Below are 16,119 nucleotides of genomic sequence, written 5' to 3' on the forward strand. Positions count from 1 at the left end.
AATATTTTAAAGGTTCATCCACATTGTAACATGTATCAGCGCTCCATTCCTTTTTATGGCCAAATAATATTCCATTGCAGGGATATTCTACATTTTATTTATCCACTTGTCAGTTGGTGGACATTTGGATTGTTTCTACCTTTTGGCTGTTAGGAATAATGCTGCTATAAACATTCATGTGCAAGTTTTTGTGTGGACATGTTTTCATTTCTCTTGGGAATCTACCCAGGAGTGGAATTGCTGGGTCATAGAGTAACGCTTGTTTAACATTTTGGGGAGCTGCCAAACTGTTTTCCAAAGCAGCTACACCATTTTCCATTCCCACTAGCAATGTATAAGAGTTCTAATTTGTGTTCACTTCAGCAGCACACATACTGAAATTGGAATGATTCAGAGATTAGCATGACCCCTGTGCAAGGACGACATGAAAATTCATGAAATATTCCTTTTTTTTTTTTTTTTTGACCACACGGCTTGTGGAATCTTAGTTCCCCAACCAGGGACTGAGCCCAGGCCCTTGGCAGGAAAGTGCAGAGTCCTAACCACTGGACCACCAGGGAATTCCCTATTCTATATTTTTAAAAAAGAGTTCCGATTTCTCCATATCCTTGTCAACACTTGTTTTTTTAATATTTATTTATTCACTTATTTATTTTGGCTGCACTGGGTCATTTGCGGCACGCGAGATCTTTGTTGCAGCATGCAGAATCTTCAGTTGCGGCATGCGGACTCTTAGCTGTGGCATGCATGCAGGAGCTAGTTCCCCAACCAGGGATTGAATCTGGGCCCCCTGCATTGGGAGCATGGAGTCTTACCCACTGGACCCACAGGGAAATCCAACACTTATTATTATCTTTTTAAATTATAGCCATGCTTGTGGGTGTGAAGTAATATTTCATTGTGGCTTTGACTTGCATTTCCCTCATGGCTAATGACGTTGAGCACCTTTTCATGTGTTTATTGATCATTTGTATATATTCTTTGGAGTTGTGTCTCTCTAAATACTTTGCCTGGTTTTTTTTTTAACGTTTTTATTGGAGTATAATTGCTTTACAATGTGTGTTAGTTTCTGCTTTATAACAAAGTGAAATCAGTTATACATGTACATATATCCCCATATCTCCTCCCTCTTGCGTGTCCCTCCCTCCCACCCTCCCTATCCTACCCTTCTAGCTGGTCACAAAGCACCGAGCTGATCTCCCTGTGCTATGTGACTGCTTCCCAATAGCTATCTGTTTTACCTTTGGTAGTGTATATATGGACATATATACACTACAACTCTCTGACTTTGTCCCAGCTTACCCTTACCCCTCTCCGTGTTCTCAAGTCCATTCTCTAGTAGGTCTGTGTCTTTATTCCTGTCTTGCCCCTAGGTTCTTCATGACCATTTTTTTTATTCCATATATATGTGTTAGGTTTTTTTTTTAACATCTTTATTGGGGTATAATTGCTTTACAATGGTGTGTTCGTTTCTGCTTTATAACAAAGTGAATCAGTTATACATATACATATGTTCCCATATCTCTTCCCTCTTGCATCTCCCTCCCTCCCACCCTCCCTATCCCACCCCTCCAGGCGGTCACAAAGCACCTAGCTGATGTCCCTGTGCTATGCACTTTGCCTGTTTTTAATCAGGTTGTCTTTTTATTGAGTTGTAAGAGTTCTTTATATATTCTTGATACTAGACCCATATGAGGTATATGTTTTTCAAATATTTTATCCCATTCTCCAGGATTTTTCACTTCACTGATGGTGCTCTTTGAAGCACAAAAGTTTCTAACTTTAGTGAAGTCCAATTTACCTATTTTTTCTTTTGCTACTCATGCTTTTGCTGTCATATCAAAGAATCCATCACCAAGTCCAAGGTCATGCAGAATTACCACTATATTTTTTTTCTAAGAGCTTTATAGCTTTAATTCTTCCAGTTAGTCTTTTGATTCATTTTGAGAGAATTTTTGTATATGGTGTGAGGTAGCGGTCCAACTTCATTCTTTTGCGTGTGGATATACAGTTGCTCCAGCACCATTTGTTGAAAAGATGCTTCTTTCCCCATTGAATTTTCTTTGTACCGAATGCTATCTTTAAAGTGCTGAGAGAAAATAACCATCAACTTGGAATTTTATGCCAAGATAAATTATAATTCCAGAAGAAAGGTGAAAAAATGATACTTTTAGAAAACAAAAACGGAGACGTTTTACCAGCAACTGACCTTCACTTAAGGAACTCCTTAAGGGATGTACTTCTGCAGGAAGGAAGGAAGGTCTGAGACTCAAGAAGGAATATTTTAGCAGCAGCATCTGTCATGCTAGAAGAGCAACCCACATCCGCAGCCACGGCATCCTGAAACCCACCAGACAGTCACCCCCAGAGCCAGGTTCTCTGTGGCAAGATTCAGGCTCTCTTTTTGTGCTGCACGTATTCCTGGGTAATAACAGAAAACTCGAATGACCCCTGGCTAGCACGCTAAGGGATCACAAGGAGGGTGGCTTGCAGAGGAAGCCTGCCAAAGCCCAGCTAGCAAATTGCTTATCTCCAGGGAGGCGAGAGAAACAGATCAATCAGAACCCACAATCAGAGATGAGTGGTGGGTGGTCTGTCCATCTGTGAAAGCACACCCTGTGAGCCCTGTGAGTTGTAAGGAGATGGCATCTCTCCCTTCTCCAAGCTGCCCTGGGATGCTTGGAATCAAGCCCCGTCTCCACTTCTAGGTGGTAAAGCCCTAATCAGGCACAAACCCTGTGTCTGTCACTCCCTCTCCTCCCGTCCCTTCCTCCCGCCTTACTGTTTTCTTCCTCGTTTATAATGCAACACTAGATCTACTCTGATCACAGACTGAGTCACCTTTCTAAAATATTTCCTACGCAATCCAATGGTATTTAATACCAGTAGAACGGACCTTATGTGCTGTAATCACAAATCAGACAACCATGTGAGATTTCCAGAATTCGGTTGAATATCATTTTAATATCCGGACGTATTGAGTGGTCCTGATACCATGAAAGAATGCAGAATTCCTGTAAAGTTCAAAGGTCTTTACACCTAGGCAGGAAAATATGAACGTACCTTTTAAGAGTTCAAGAAACAAAGACTCTAGTGGGGTACTCAGCCTAGGGGGGTGCTTGCTGAATTAGGTGGGAAAACGGAAGAATTAGGTAATGTCAGGGACCCATGACCACCCCTTGGAGTTATAGAATCATTGACATAGCAGCTCTAAATGTCAATGCAGATTCTTTTTGCAACCTCAAACATGCTGAGAAGATGATATAATGGTTTCCTTAGTGGATGTGAGAGGAATTGCCCTGCTCTCTGCCTTTCCAGAGCTCATGTGTGGCCAAAATTTCTGGTCAAAAGTAACTTAATTTCACTGGGATGATAACCTTGTTCCTTAGCGGATAACATCTTTTGACCCAGCAAAGATTTCTAATTAACTTTAGAAATGTTTAAAAGTAGCCCATATTTTCTTATAAAGAATCTTGGCAAATCAGGCATTTTATGTACTTGTAATGTTTAAGAAGATTTAGCCTATTCAAGTAAAAGCCATGTGATTCTAACTTAAAATATGTAACTGATGTGGACTTAGAATTTTAAGTTGAAATTGTACAGTCTTTGTATGGTACCAGAATATCCGGGAAATTTTTAAGTTCATTGGCTTTGAAAGTTTAATTTGTTTAATTTGATTTATGTTATTTAATACATCTAAAAGAGTCATGTACCACAGTGTTCATTGCAGCACTATTTACAATAGCCAGGACATGGAAGCAACCTAAGTGTCCATCAACAGATGAATGGATAAAGAAGATGTGACACATATATACAATGGAATATTACTCAGCCATAAAAAGAGATGAAATTGAGTTATTTGTAGTGAGGTGGATGGACCTAGAGTCTGTCATACAGAGTGAAGTAAGTCAGAAAGAGAAAAACAAATACCGTATGCTGACACATATATATGGAATCTAAAAAAGTATATGGTTCTGAAGAACCTAGGGGCAGGACAGGAATAAAGATGCAGATGTAGAGAATGGACTTGAGGACATGGGGAGGGGGAAGGGTAAGCTGGGACGAAGTGAGAGAGTGGCATGGACATATATACACTACCAAATGTAAAATAGATAGCTAGTGGGAAGCAGCCGCATAGCACAGGGAGATCAGTTTGGTGCTGTGTGACCACCTAGAGGGGTGGGATAGGGAGGGTGGGAGGGAGATGCAAGAGCGAGGGTATATGTATACATACAGCTGATTCACTTTGTTATACAGCAGAAACTAACACAATATTGTAAACCAATTATGCCAATAAAAATGTTAAAAAAAATCTATTAATATTTGAGAATGTTCTGTTCATTCATACAGGTGAAGTACTTTAAAAGGAAAAAGAATATATTAAGTTTTGATGCAAGTCTCAAGGGGCAGGTTATGACTATCATTATTGGTCTCTTACCCCACAGCCATTCTCTTACAAAATCCAGATTTTTTTCATTTATGGAAGGCTTTTCGACTCAGGAAAAGCTGGGCCCCTCCCCATCCCAGGACTGGAGCTGGGGGTGAATCCTGGCTAATTGCAGTAATTCCATTCCCCTTGCCTGGCATTGGTTCAGGAAAGGAAGTGTGATGCAATTTTGACCAAAGATTAAGATGGAGAAGTCTGCTGGGAGGCTTTCCTTTCAAAGAGGAGCACAAGGAAAGAGGTAAGACTCCTCCCTTCTGGCCTTGGAATGTTGTGTGAGGATGTGATGCCTGGAGCTGATACAACCATTTTGTGAGCATGAGGGGAGGCACTGACAACTGAGGATGACAGAGTGGAAATGTGGAAAGAGGCTTGGTCGCTGAGCCTCCAAATTAACCAACCATCATAGAGTATTTAAAAAATACTTCTTACTTGTTTTTTAAAGTTTTCATTCAGTCCATGTTTCAGTAACTCCTCTTCCTGTTTTAAGGATTCCCCTTCAGTTACCATTAATCTTGCATCTTCCCCTTCCTACATAAACATTTGCTTATTCTTGCTGATTTAGGTGAGGGAAAGGATATTTTCAAATCTCCAAAAGATAGAGGTATTTGGGCTGTTCCTTTTTTTTTTTAATTGAAGTATAGTTGATTTACAATGTTGTGTTAGGACCTATTCGTTCTTGTTACTTTCTAATTTTATTGTATTTTATGGTCAGATAATATGGCTTATATGATATCTTTTGGGAAATATATTCAGATTTTCTTTGAAAGCTAAGTCTCGGTTAATTTTTATAAATTTTCCACAGTTGTTTCAATAGAATATGTATTCTCTGTTGGGCACAATGCTTTATCTATGTCTATTAATTGTTGAGGCTGGGGACATCTTGAAGGCTTCTTTGCTTATATGTCCAATACCTGAACTGGGAAGACTTAGCACACCTGGCAGCTGGTACGGCTATGATCCTCGGGCATCCCTCTATCCCTATATGGTCTCTCTGCGTGGTGGTTTCAGGGTAACCGACTTCTTATATGGGGGCTCAGGACTCTAAAGACATGTGTTCCAAAAGGGATAGAATTAGGCAGAAGTCTTACAGGCTTTCGTGATCTAGCCTCAAAAGTCACGCAGCATCACTTCTGCCAAATTCTATTCATTAGAATCGAATCTCTAAGGCCAGCCCATGTTAAAAGAGAGGGGAATTAGATTCCATCTCTTAATGTGTCCAAGGATTTGTAAACCTATTTTAAAACCACACCACACCAGCCTAACATGTCTAAAGAGCAGAAAAGACGTGGACGTGTGTTTCTGGCCCCATCTCCAGCCCCTCGGCTTTTGTTTGTAATCTCGACTTGCCAGCATCTCCCAGGCTTCCGTGTCACTTCTTTTTTTTTTTAGTTTATTTATTTATATTTGGCTGCATTGGGTCTTCGTTGCTGCGCGTGGGCTTTCTCTAGTTGCGGTGAGCGGGGGCTACTCTTCGTTGCAGTGTGCGGGCTTCTCACTGCAGTGTCTTCTCTTGTTGCAGAGCATGGGCTCTAGGAGCGTGAGCTTCAGTAGTTGTGGCACGAGGGCTCAGTAGTTGTGGCACGAGGGCTCAGTAGTTGTGGCTTGCGGGCTCTAGAGCGCAGGCTCAGTAGTTGTGGCGCACGGGCTTAGTTGCTCTGCGGCATGTGGGATCTTCCCGGACCAGGGCTCGAACCCGTGTCCCCTGCATTGGCAGGTGGATTCTTAACCACTGCGCCACCAGGGAAGTCCCCATGTCACTTCTGTAGCCAACTCTGCCCTCATTCCAAACTGTTGCCTCTCTATTGTCATGCTTGTACTGTGTAACCTTCCTACTTACCCCCCTTTTGCTGAGCCCTGTTAACCCCCAGAACCATGAGGAATAATATTAAAATGATTGTTATTTTTTTTTTTAACTGAGGCTCAGAGAGCTGAGCATTCTTTTCTTTTTTTAAAAATTTACTTATTTGGTTACGCCAAGTCTTAGTTGCAGCAGGCGGGCTCCTTAGTTGCGGCTCGCCAGCTCCTTAGTTGCGGCATGCACGTGGGACCTAGTTCTCTGACCAGGGATCGAACCCAGGCCCCCTGCATTGGGAGCACGGAGCCTTAACCAGTGCGCCACAGGGAAGTCCCAATTGTTATTTTAAGTCACTAAGTTTTGAGATGATTTGATAGGCAGCAGTAGGTCACAGAAAACCACTGTCTTATTTTGAAGGCTGGTTTCCTAGCACAAAGGTTAGAGGAGGGACGCTATCCTGGTCATTCGGAAGGGATGAGGTCCCAAGTGACTCCACCCCCTGTGAGGCTGTACATTCATTCCTTCAGCTGCAGCATTTTGGCCAAGACTAAGAAAGCTTATGTTTGTGAAAGTATTTTCATGAGCCCAACACCTTTCTTGATGCTTACTGTAAAACTTAAGAATGAACAGACTTCTGCCTGGAAGCTTTGAAGTTGGGTCTCTTTTTTTAAATTGTGGTAGGCACAATGCTGTACAGCAGAGTTCTAGAACTTCATCTTTTTTTCTTTTTTTTTTTTAAGCTGTGCTGCGTGGCTTACGGGATCTTAGTTCCCCAACCAGGGATCGAACCCGGGCCCTCGGCAGTAAAAACGCCGAGTCCTAACCACTGGACTGCCAGTGAATTCCCTAGAACTTGTTCATCTTGTGTGACTGAAACTTTATATCCATTGATGGACAACTCTCTACCTCCCCCTCCTCCCAGAACTGAGTCTTAATTGAATTAATTTTTTAAATTAATAAAGCATAGGAAAAATATATCCCCATTTTATGTTTAACAAGTATCTAATCTCAACAGTAAAGTAGCCAAATGTATAAACTTCACATTTCTCATTAAGAAATTCTTGAAGTTTGAGACTATAGAAGACCAAAAAGTGTATGCTGAATAATACATTTTCACAATGAATTCTTCCGGATGCCCACTATTATTGCCAATAAGAGCCCAAAATAAATGTAAGTTAAACCACAAAAAAGGATGGCAAATTTTAACTAATTTCAAAGCTTTCTTTGAAGACTGAAGACATTAGAAAATATCGAATATGTTTTTTAAATTTTTTAAATTGAAGTATAGTTGATTTACAATGTTGTGTTTCAGGTGTACTGCAAAGCGATTCAATTGTACATATATATACATATGTATTCTTTTTCAGATTTTTATCCATTATAAGTTATTACAAGTATTGTAGATAATTCCCTGTGCTATTCGAATACATTTTTAAAAATAAGACAAATTACAAGATGATAGATTTGGTAATAATCCTGTCTCTCACTTGCCTTTATTCACCCAGGCATTCATATTTAATACATACTCTTTGAGTGCCTAATATTAATAATAATCAACATTTTTTTTTTTGGCGGTACGCGGGCCTCTCACTGTTGTGGCCTCTCCCATTGCGGAACACAGGCTCTGGATGCGCAGGCTCAGCGGCCATGGCTCACCGGCCCAGCCGCTCCGCGGCATGTGGGATCTTCCCGGACCGGGGCACAAACCCGTGTCCCCTGCATCGGCAGGCGGACTCTCAACCACTGCGCCACCAGGGAAACCCAATAATCAACATTTTTGAGCCTTTTTATATATCAGGCATTATACTAAAACTCTGTATAGCATCTTGTTCTAATCCTTTTAACAGCCCGTGGGGTAGATTATTTTTATGCCTGTTGCACAGATGAGGAAACTGAGGCAGAGAGAAGCTAGGTAACTTGCCCAGTTACTAAATGGCTGGGCCCAGATGGGAGCTCTGGCCGTGTGCCCAGGACTCTTCCTTTAAACCTCTATCCTCTGCTGCCTCCATGTGCCCAGCGAGAAACTCAGGCGCTGAGCTGGAGAGCTGTTTAAACAAGCTCTTCACTTCAGGGAGCTGAGGAGATCAAAAAGTTCAACCTAGCCCAGGAACAAACAGTATAGATGCAAACTTGGTAGGACAGGTTTTACCAGTTTGGGGTTAAATAAGTTCACATGGCCTTTGTTTTTTTAACATTTTTTTTTAACATTTAACATTTTCAAACTTACACAAAAGGAGAGAGATTAGCAAGCACAATGAACCCCCAAGTACCCATCACCCAGCGTGATTAGTATCCATTTACGGCCAATCTTGCTTCATCTATACCCCACCCACTTTTTCCTTCCCCCACCTCCTCCCTACTGAATTTTTTTTGGCTTTATATATAAGCTATTGTATTTATTTTTTTAAGTTTATTATTTTTGGTCATGCTGTGTGGCTTGTGGAATCTTGGTTCCCCGACCAGGGATTGAACCGGGGTCCTCGGCAGTGAAAGTGCGGAATCCTAACCACTGGACTGCTAGGGAGTTCCCTAACCCATTTTACTTTTTAAAAAATTGAAGTATAGTTGATTTACAATGTCAGGTGTACAGCAAAGTGATTCAGATATATATATATATATATATATACTTTTTCAGATTCTTTTCCCTTATAGGATCCTACTGAATTTTTTGAAGCAAATCCCAGCCATCATATTCTTTTATCCACAAATACTTCAAATCCACAAATACCTATCTTTTAAAGAGAAAGAATCCTTGTGAACATAACCGCAATACCAATATCACTCCCAAAATAACTAACAATGATACCTTATGATCATTCAGTCTGTAGGGGAGGAAAATCATTTTCCCTCTACCCTTCTGGGTTCTCGGCTGAGGAACCCCCCTGTAATAAAAGGCAGATTAACAGGAGAAAAACACAGAGAAGTTTAGTAATATGCATACCTCCTGTGTATACAGGAGAGCCCCAAGAAAACTGAGTAACTCCCCAAAATGGCCCAAGACACCACCTTAAATCCCATCTGCAGCTAAAGACAAAGGCAGATGCTGGGGGGAGTCAGTTATGGGAGATTATCAGGAAAAGCACAGTCAGCAAGGGGAAGGGGACTTCCCTGGTGGTCCAGTGGTTAAGAATCCGCCTTCCAATGCAGGGAAGCAGGTTCCATCCCTGGTTGGGGAACTAAGATCCCACATGCAGTGGGGCAACTAAACCCACGTGAGAAAATTTCTTTCTAAAACTAGAGAGAAACCTGCAAAGAAGAGACCCGTGCGCCGCAACGAAGACCTAGCGCAGCCAAAAAAAAAAAAAAAAAGAAAAGAAAACAAGGGGAAGGTTGTTACCCGGATTTAGGTCCTTACCTTCTCCTTTGATAAGAGTTTGTAAAGATTTAGGCCATCCTTCTCTTGCTGGTACAGAGAGGGAGACACCCTTATACATGGGCATTTCCCTTATAAATATCTCTTACAAAAAGGTAACTTCTACTCTGTTTTCAGAGTTTTTCCTGTGACTGCTCTTTCTTAAAAATAATCAGTCTAGGGGCTTCCCTGGTGGCGCAGTGGTTGAGAGTCCGCCTGCCGATGCAGGGGACACGGGTTCGTGCCCCGGTCCGGGAAGATCCCACATGCCGCGGAGCGGCTGGGCCCGTGAGCCATGGCCGCTGAGCCTGCGCGTCCGGAGCCTGTGCTCCGCAACGGGAGAGGCCACAACAGTGAGAGGCCCGCGTACCGCAAAAAAAAAAATAATAATAATCAGTCTAAAATAATTTTTATGCCGAAGAGACATATTTTGGGGTGACAACTTCTGCTCCCCTTCAAGTCACTGATATATTCAAATTAACTGCTTGAGTGCTCACATACCCAGATTAATAAAAAGCCCAGTTTCTCTCTTGGGGCCCCTCTCCTGATAAATTGTCCAAGATGCCAGTCTGGTGCCATCCTAGCCATGCTTCAACACCTGGAGGAGAAAGAACTAGAGAAATCTGAGCAGTCCCCCAGCAGGCACCATCTTTACTGCCATGGCTGCCCCTGAGTTTTGCTGATGAAAACCAGTGGTCTGGTTCAGTCCAACCACCCTAATTCACTGCGAGTCCAGCTCTTGTCCAGGCCCCAGTGGCTCTCCAAGGAAGGCCAACCCCCTCCCTTGGGGGGACCCTGGGATAAGATGCCAAGAACTGGATCCCATCATATGGCTCTTCACTTGCCCCTGACACACTCGGCCCTTGTTTCCACAACAGACCTGGGGGCCTGCAGGCCCAGCCCCACCCCTGACCAGAATCTACCTTCCCCAGCAATGGTCAATGCCAAGGTGTTGAACCTAGTCAAGCTTCTTCCTTCTTGGTGCACTTCCCCAAGAGTTCCCATGTCCCCTCCCCAGCCAGCAGCCCCCCGCCCGGACCCTCTGAACCCATCAGAGAAGGGAGATTGCTCAAAAGTGAAGGACTCAAGCCAGTTCCCTATAATCTCAGGAATCTCTTGAGTACCACACAGATTTGCTCTGGGATGGTCTCTGCATACCAAGGCCTCCTGGGAGAGGCCATATCCAGCCACAAAGAAAGGTCTTGTTATACCCCTCCCCTGAGCTATCTGTCACCACGCATCTACATAGCTAGGAGAGGTGGCTCGAGGACCCCTTGGAACCAAAGTCAACACCAAAGTGACCTGCTGCCTCCCCCTACACAGCCCGTGTTGTTTCACCTTCCTTTTGTTTGCTTTTTACTTTTCCTCTTGTTCATTTATTTTTTCAAACAGCTCATACATTTGCATGGTTCAAAATTCAAAAGCTATCAAAGGATATATAAGAGAAAGTCTTCATTCCACCCCTGTTCTCAGCCACCCAGATCCTCTGCCCAAAAGCAACCAATTTTATCAGTTTCTTGTGTTTCCTTCAGAAATATTTGTATGTCCATACAAGCCAATATCTCTCTCTCTCTCTCTCTCTGTGTGTGTGTGTGTGTGTGTGTGTGTGTGTGTGTGTATATATATATATATATATATATTCCCCTCCTTTTTACATAAATGGTAGCATGCAATACACAGTGTTCTGCTCCTTGATTTTTTTTTTACTTAACAGGATATCTTTTCCTTTTTTTTTTTTCTTTTCACCTAACAGGATATCTTTACAATCAATCCAAGGGGCTTTCTGGTCTTATTACAGCTGCAGAGTATTCCAAAGCATGAATGTACTGTAAGTTATTTAACCAAAAGTCTTCTAATTGGTAGACTTTCAGGCTATTTGCAATCTTTTAAAATTACACATAAAGCTGTACTGGATAAACTTATAAACAGGACCCAGACAGCTTTTAACAAGCAACTTCTCTTACCTGGAAACAAATTAAAATGCCAACTAAGGAAACGCCTTGCTGTATAAGGTAAAGAATGATAAACTGCCCTGGAGGATCAGAAAAGATAGAACGTACTTTTGGCTGCCTTGGGCCAGGGGAGAAAAGGTATGTGGAGTGGGAGGACGAACTCTGCAGGAGGGGAGATTACAGATGAATTCATTTTGAAAGAACTAAGTCACATTGAACTGTGCATAGAATGTATGGTATAGAGGGGGGAGAGTTGTTATTTCAATTAAAAAAAAACTCCTCTAACTTAAAAACTCCTGTATTAGCATGGCATTATAGGAATGTAAATATCAGGTACTCCAAAATAAATTACAGACATAATGCAAAATCTGACCCAGTTCTTAGGAACACAGACTATAAAACACTATAACAAAGGCCAAAATCCATAGCGAATCTCCATTGTCTCAGAAAACAGAATTTAAAGAAGCCCTTCCCTATTCATTCGTGTTATCACCGGTAAATGAGAACAATTATCTTCCTGCCCTTTGTCATTAATATATGCTTGCCGCTTCTTGGCAAATGTCTCTGGTTTACTTTTTGGTTGGTGGGTGAAAGGTGAGTGGAATGCAGTTAAGGTAGCAGATTTTCCCACAAACAGGCAGTGCAGACATAATATCTTTCCACACTGCACTTGATGCTCTGAATTATTAATTAGGATGTTAAATATATAGCTCAGTGCATGAGGTTATATTTAACTCCATATACTGACGATCTGAGCTTTGCACCTTCCTGGGTTTGAAAATTAGATTCTGTAACAACAGGATTTCTTATGTTTGTTCAGAAAATCATACCTGTAACAAGGGTGGGGAGTCACTTTAAGCAGACCCAGAGAGGTGAAAAGTCAGTTGAGGTCCTGGATGGAATCCCCAAACAGGAACTGGGAAAAGAACAACGTCCATTATTAGCTCCTTGGCACTTTACTCCCAGGTTCCATCTTCCAGAAAATTCTGTTTCAGAGCATTAGAAAAGACCTGGGCTTCCATCAACCAGACCCAGGTTTTGATTTGGATTCTGCCAAAACCGAAGATACAGAAATAGGGGGTTAGATCAATAAATTTGGGGGTATCCCCTCAATGAAATAGTATGCAATTATTATGTTAAAAAAATGTATGCAAACATTTTGTGAAATGGATGGCACTGCAATGTTTAATGTAAAGGCAAAACATTAGAAGCATTGTAAATGTCTGTTGAAATGGGTTTGGAAAAATAAATTATGATCCATAATGTTGTGAACTGACCAAGGTCAATTTGGTCAGGTAGTCTTACGAGGCTCTCTTGTAACCGCCATTAGTCCAAGGTAGGTGAGGCCTACCTATTCCCCACCTAGCCACCAGGTTGTAACAAGAGCAGGTCTCAGGCCCAGATCAGCCAGGTAGAAATTAACAAGCAGGCCTAAGCAACAGTGGTACAACCTCTTCTGTGTACCCAAAGGAGTCCCAGCTCGGTCCTTGCATGCAAAATTCATTTAAGGCGGAGGCTACAGCACTCTAGAAGCAGGATTCTATTAGCCTTGAAGGCAGCATCAGGCGACCAGAATATCCAGATTCATGGTTGGACAAAGGCCCCCTTAGAGATCTAGCCAGACGTGCCCCTGAGCACAAGCTACATGCCTGCCTAGATTCAACTGCCCTGTCTGTGCAAGTTCGGAGAGTGTCTCTAAAATAGTTCAGGCAAGCCATATACCTTGACTACTTCTCAGTTCAACAATAAGAGCCCATTGGGAATATCCGTTGTGCAGATTCACTTGAACAATCACTCTACTAATTAGCAAAATCTAGTGTTGATGGGAGGTAAAAATAGATGAAGCTCGTGGAGGGTGACTTTTTTGATTAAAGTTGGCCGCGGCTCCTGGAGTGGGAATTCCTGTAAAGAGCAGCTCACTGGCCCTGAAAGCATAGCTTAAACTAAATAACACACACTTTATAACACACTGCCCGTCCTTAAAGTAAATTAGAGACATCATAACACAGACAACAGAATACTATGCACCAATTAAAAAGAGTATGACACATTGCTTCCTGCTACAGCAAGATAGCTAAGCCATTTTAAAGTAAAATAAGCAAGAATATATAACATGATTTTTATTTTTTAAATTTATTTATTTATTTATTTTTGCGGTACGCGGGCCTCTCACTGTTGTGGCCTCTCCCGCTGCGGAGCACAGGCTCCGGACGTGCAGGCTCTGCGGCCATGGCTCACGGGCCCAGACGCTCCGCGGCATGTGGGATCTTCCCGGACCGGGGCACGAACCCGCGTCCCCTGCATCGGCAGGCGGACTCTCAACCACTGCGCCACCAGGGAAGCCCTGATTTTTATTTTTATAAAAAAATAAAATCATATATATGATTAAATAGGTATAAAGGAAAGTCTAAACAGATATAAAATTTATTGTTACCCCTAGAGAATAATTAGCAGGAAGAGAAGGGTGGACCTTCCATTGTTTCTTTATGCATTTCTGCGTTTTGAATTTTTTATGAGTATGTATTACTTTGATAACATGAATTTTAAAACTTAAAGCTTGTTAGAAAAGGATGTTGGGGAAGAATAATTATGTGGAGAAATGTTTGTAATATATTCTTGGCTAAAATACATTAGATAGTGTTCTATTAGATATGGCAGCCACTGTCTCCTCATCTGTGTGCAACCCCCCTGTTGGGGATTGTGTTTTCCAAAGATGGTCACACCAATAAATATGCCAACGCACAAGCTCTTCTTCCGGTGTGACTTTGACAGGCCTCCGTTGACAGGTGGGGGTGGGGGTGGGGGTGCTGCGTTCCCTCCCCTTGAACCTGGGCAGACCTTTCTTGCTTTTTTTTTATTAAAGTGTTAACGATTTTTTAGTTTTTCTTACTGTTTTATTTATTTATTTGTTTATTTATTTATGGCTGCGTTGGGTCTTCATTGCTGTGCGCGGGCTTTCTCTAGTTGTGGCGAGCGGGGGCTACTCTTCGTTGTGGTGCGCGGGCTTCTCATTGCGGTGGCTTCTCGTTGCAGAGCATGGGCTCTAGGCGCGTGGGCTTCAGTAGTTGTGGCTCGTGGGCTCTAGAGTGCTGGCTCGGTAGTTGTGACACACAGGCTTATTTGGGCACCCGTGTGGGATCCTCCCGGACCAGGGCTTGAACTCACGACCTCTGCATTGGCAGGTGAACTTGTAACCACTGTGCCACCAGGGAAGTCCCTCTTTTTTTTTTAATTTTTATTTTATATTATAGTTGATTTACAATGTTGTGTTAGTTTTAGGTGTACAGCAAAGTGATTCAGTTACACATATACATATGTCTGTTCTTTTTCAGATTCTTTTCCCATATAGGTTACTACAGAATATTCAGTAGAGTTCCCTGTGCTATACAGTAGGTCCTTGTTGATTAACTGTTTTACATATAATAGTGTGTATATGTTAATCCCAAATTCCTAATTTATCCCTCCCCCCACCTTTCCCCTTTGGTAACCATAAATTTGTTTTCAGAGTCTGTGAGTCTGTTTCTGTTTTGTAAACAAGTTCATTTGTACCATTTTTTTAGATTCCACATATAAGTCATATCATATGATATTTGTTTTTCTCTGTCTGACTTACTTCACTTAGTATGATAATCTCTAGGTCCACCCATGTTGCTGCAAGTGGCATTATTTCATTCTTTTTCATGGCTGAGTAATATTCCACTGCATATATGTACCACATCTTCTTTATCCATTCATCTGTCAATGGACATTTAGGTTGTTTCCATGTCTTGGCTATTGTAAATAGTGCTGCAATGAACATTGGGGTGAATATATCTTTTTGAATCATGGTTTTCTCTGAGTGTATGCCCAGGAGTGGGCTTGCTGGGTCATATGGTAGTTCTGTTTTTAGTTTTTTAAGGGACCTCCATACTGTTCTCCATAGTGGCTGTATCAATTTATATTCCCACCAACAGTGCAAGAGGGTTCCCTTTTCTCCACACCCTCTCCAGCATTTATTGTTTGTAGACATTTTGATGATGGCCATTCTGACCAGTGTGAGGTGATATCTCATTGTAGTTTTGATTTGCATTTCTCTAATCAATAGTGATGTCGAGCATCTTTTCATGTGCTTTTTGGCCATCTGGGCAGATCTTTCTGTCTTCCTTGACCAAGCAAGTGATGTGATGAGCAAGTGAGCAAGGAAGTGATTGGTGCTCACTGACCTTCCAAGGCCCGGTCATAAAATGCAAAATGGCTGCCACCTGGCTTTCTCTCCCTCTTGGGACACACGCTTGAGCCTTTGGTGTCCTGAGCCATCATGTAAGACATCTGGTTACCCTGAAGCCACCATGCTGGAATGATCATGTAGACATCTTTTCATGTGGAATGATCATATAGACATCTTTTCATGTGGAAAGATCACGTATCAATAGAAATAGAGAGAGGAAGATACCCAGTATGCCCATCTGTGCCAACTCCCAGCTGTTTGAGTCTTCCCAGTTCAGGTGTCAGACACATGAGTGCAGAAGCCTTCAGAATGACCACACCTCCAGCCACCATCTGACGGCAGTGGCATGAGAGATCCCCAAGCCAG

General features: G+C 42.1%; 1 non-coding gene across 1 annotated transcript; it reads left to right on the top strand.

Annotated features, from left to right (window-relative positions):
* The first annotated feature begins 350 nt into the window (after positions 1-350).
* LOC113612003 (U6 spliceosomal RNA) lies at positions 351-454 on the top strand. The gene has a single exon (XR_003429688.1). It is a non-coding gene; the product is annotated as a U6 spliceosomal RNA (small nuclear RNA).
* Positions 455-16,119: the final 15,665 nt, after the last annotated feature.

This window comes from Aethalodelphis obliquidens, unplaced genomic scaffold (genome assembly GCF_003676395.1).
Source record: "Aethalodelphis obliquidens isolate GAN/ISIS:26980383/991018 unplaced genomic scaffold, ASM367639v1 scaffold71, whole genome shotgun sequence".
NCBI classification, from domain to species: Eukaryota; Metazoa; Chordata; class Mammalia; order Artiodactyla; family Delphinidae; genus Aethalodelphis; species Aethalodelphis obliquidens.